The sequence below is a fragment of the Gorilla gorilla genome, chromosome 13, assembly GCF_029281585.2.
Source record: "Gorilla gorilla gorilla isolate KB3781 chromosome 13, NHGRI_mGorGor1-v2.1_pri, whole genome shotgun sequence".
Classification (NCBI taxonomy): domain Eukaryota; kingdom Metazoa; phylum Chordata; class Mammalia; order Primates; family Hominidae; genus Gorilla; species Gorilla gorilla.
This window is the reverse complement of record NC_073237.2, coordinates 77,736,354-77,738,799: the sequence shown is the minus strand read 5'-3', so window position 1 is coordinate 77,738,799 and position 2,446 is coordinate 77,736,354. Positions and strand designations below refer to the sequence as shown.

Below are 2,446 nucleotides of genomic sequence, written 5' to 3'. Positions count from 1 at the left end.
CAGTCTCGAAGCTGAGAAGGAGGAATGAGCAGAGTGAAAATCAGAACGGGCTTTTATTATCAACTCTGCTGTGTGATTGTTGCAACTTACTTAGCATTCTTCAACTTTGCCTTTCTGTATTGCGAGGAGATTAGATGATATCATTGCTTCTTTCTTCTTTGTAGCAGCAAAAATATTTTTTACAAATAATATCTGATGTGGAATCTTAAGATGTAATATAGATTCAACTCTTCTGGATGAAGCGAGGATTGGATTAGGTGCCCGATATGGTCTGAATGTTTGTGTTTACCCAAAATTCCTGTGTTAAAACCTAATTACCAATGTGGTAGTAGGAGGTGGGGCCTTTGGGAGGTGATTAGGTCATGAGAGCATGCCATGCATGGGATTGTTGCCTTATAAAAGAGGGCTCAGAGAGATCCCTTGCTACCATGTCAAGACACAGCAAGAAGGTGCCATCTATGAACCAGAAAGTGGGCCCTCACCCAACAGCAAATCTATTGGTGCCTTGATCTTTGACTTCCCAACCTCCAGAACTATGAGAAATAAGTGTCTGTTGTTTATAAGCCACCCAATCTATGGTGTTTTGTTATGACAGTGTGAAGGGAATAAGACAGACCCAAACCGAGGGGCTGTCTGGAAGCCCTTGAGTCACGTATGAGAAACCCAGAGCTTTGTGGACGAGATTTAAAACTGCCATTCTGGATGATCTCTTGGGTCTTTTTCAAAATTAACAGCATGCGATTACAGAACATGGTGGTCTACATCACCCTCTAACTGTCCTCCAGGTGTTCGTTTCTTGGTTATTTCCAACTTCCAGCCTTGGGGAGGCATCCTTCATTATGTATTTACATTTTCTTTTAATTATCAAATGAACTGGCTTGAGCTTCTACCTATAAGCTTCTCACCACCCTTTCCATCCATATCTGAGGATTCTTGAGGAGTGTCCATATCTCTCAGTCATATGTTGCTCCAGTTTTCTGCTTCTGCTAACCACACATTTCCTCTTTTGCAGTTGTCTCTTTCTTCTGCCTATATCAGCTCAACATAAACAGCAGCTGTCTTTGGTTCTTTTCCAAGAACCACTCACATATGGCTGCATGAGCCTTGCTTTTACTGAAGGTTGGCAATAGTGGAGGGTTGGGGGGTCATGGCACCTTATAGCACAGCAGATAATTCAAAATTGAATTTTAGCCATCCCTGTTTTACATAGTCTCACAGCCATAGCTAGCACTGAAAATTTCTTTCTTTTTTTCAAGGTCATGCCCTCTGGGGCTTTATTCACCAGGGCCTTCTGAAACCCTCCATGACCCCACACAAGGCACAGCCTCAGCAGCCTGGAGCTCGGCCACTTGTAGTCCCTGGTGTGGTGGGGGTTGGGGGTGGGGTGGGGGTATGGAGTGTTGGATTTGGGGCCTGTTTTCTGAGTTTTCATTTCTGAGTCAATCCCAAATTAGGGGAAGGGGCTGGATTAACCGCCTGCCCCTCTGCTTTCAGGGTCCAGACAAGGCAGTCGCTGGGGAAGCGCTTATGCTCTGGGGCGCTCCCGTAGCTTGGGAGGCTTTGGCCTCAGAAGCAGGTAGGGGGTGTTACTGGGCTGCATGTCCTACTGGCCGCCGTCCCTCACACGCTGGTACTGCCTCTGCTCCCGCTTGGCTTGTTCTCACAAGGGCAGATCCATCCCCTCCACACAGTTCAGCACCCAGTGCCTTTATCATGGAGCCTCCGTGCTGCTGGTCCTGGAGCCCCCCGAGGACAATGTACAGGGAGCCCACCTGGGCTTGGAAGGGCTTCACCAACTTGGTACAGACAAGAACCTGGTGCTGATCAGATCCATGATGAGCCATCAGCGTCACTCCGGACTGATCACGTCATAGAGGCACAACCTGCCAAATGTTCTCAGTGTGACCCCACCAGGAACTTGGCTTGTACTGACCTCCCAGTGGAGGGAATAAGTCCCAGGTTTGGGCAGCATCACTGGCTCCTTCTCTGCCCCCTCCACCTGGGTTGCTGTTGGTCACCTGCCAAGGGGAAAATTTCTTTATGGAAAAGACTTCCTTCCAGGGTGCTGGGTTCCCTTGCTGTCTATACTTCCTTAGATCTTTTCTCCTTCCTTCTGAGGCCATTCACTTCTCAGCTTCCTGTGCATGTCCCAATTCTCATTTTTTAAAGTCATAAAAAGGCATTTATTCTTCTGATTCTTCTACTATTTTCTTCAAGACTACCACCATTGTTCTACCTAAATGGCTCATTTTTTGCTTAACAAAAGACAGTTCTGTTCTTATAAGAAATTCTGCCAAGATCCTTTAAAATAATATTGTCCCTCCTTTCTAATGGTTGGTCGTGGAACTATTAATACATGAGGTCTTTCTTGATTTAGCTGTAAAATAGGTGTTTTCTTCCAAGCCTTAATATTCATTCAGAGAAATAAGATACCTTTAAATCGAAG

At 45.9% G+C, this 2,446-nt stretch overlaps 1 pseudogene; it reads right to left on the bottom strand.

The window, feature by feature from the left end:
• Positions 1–1,603: 1,603 nt before the first annotated feature.
• LOC101126205 (CST complex subunit TEN1-like) lies at positions 1,604–1,972 on the bottom strand (annotated as a pseudogene).
• Between the last annotated feature and the right edge of the window lie 474 nt (positions 1,973–2,446).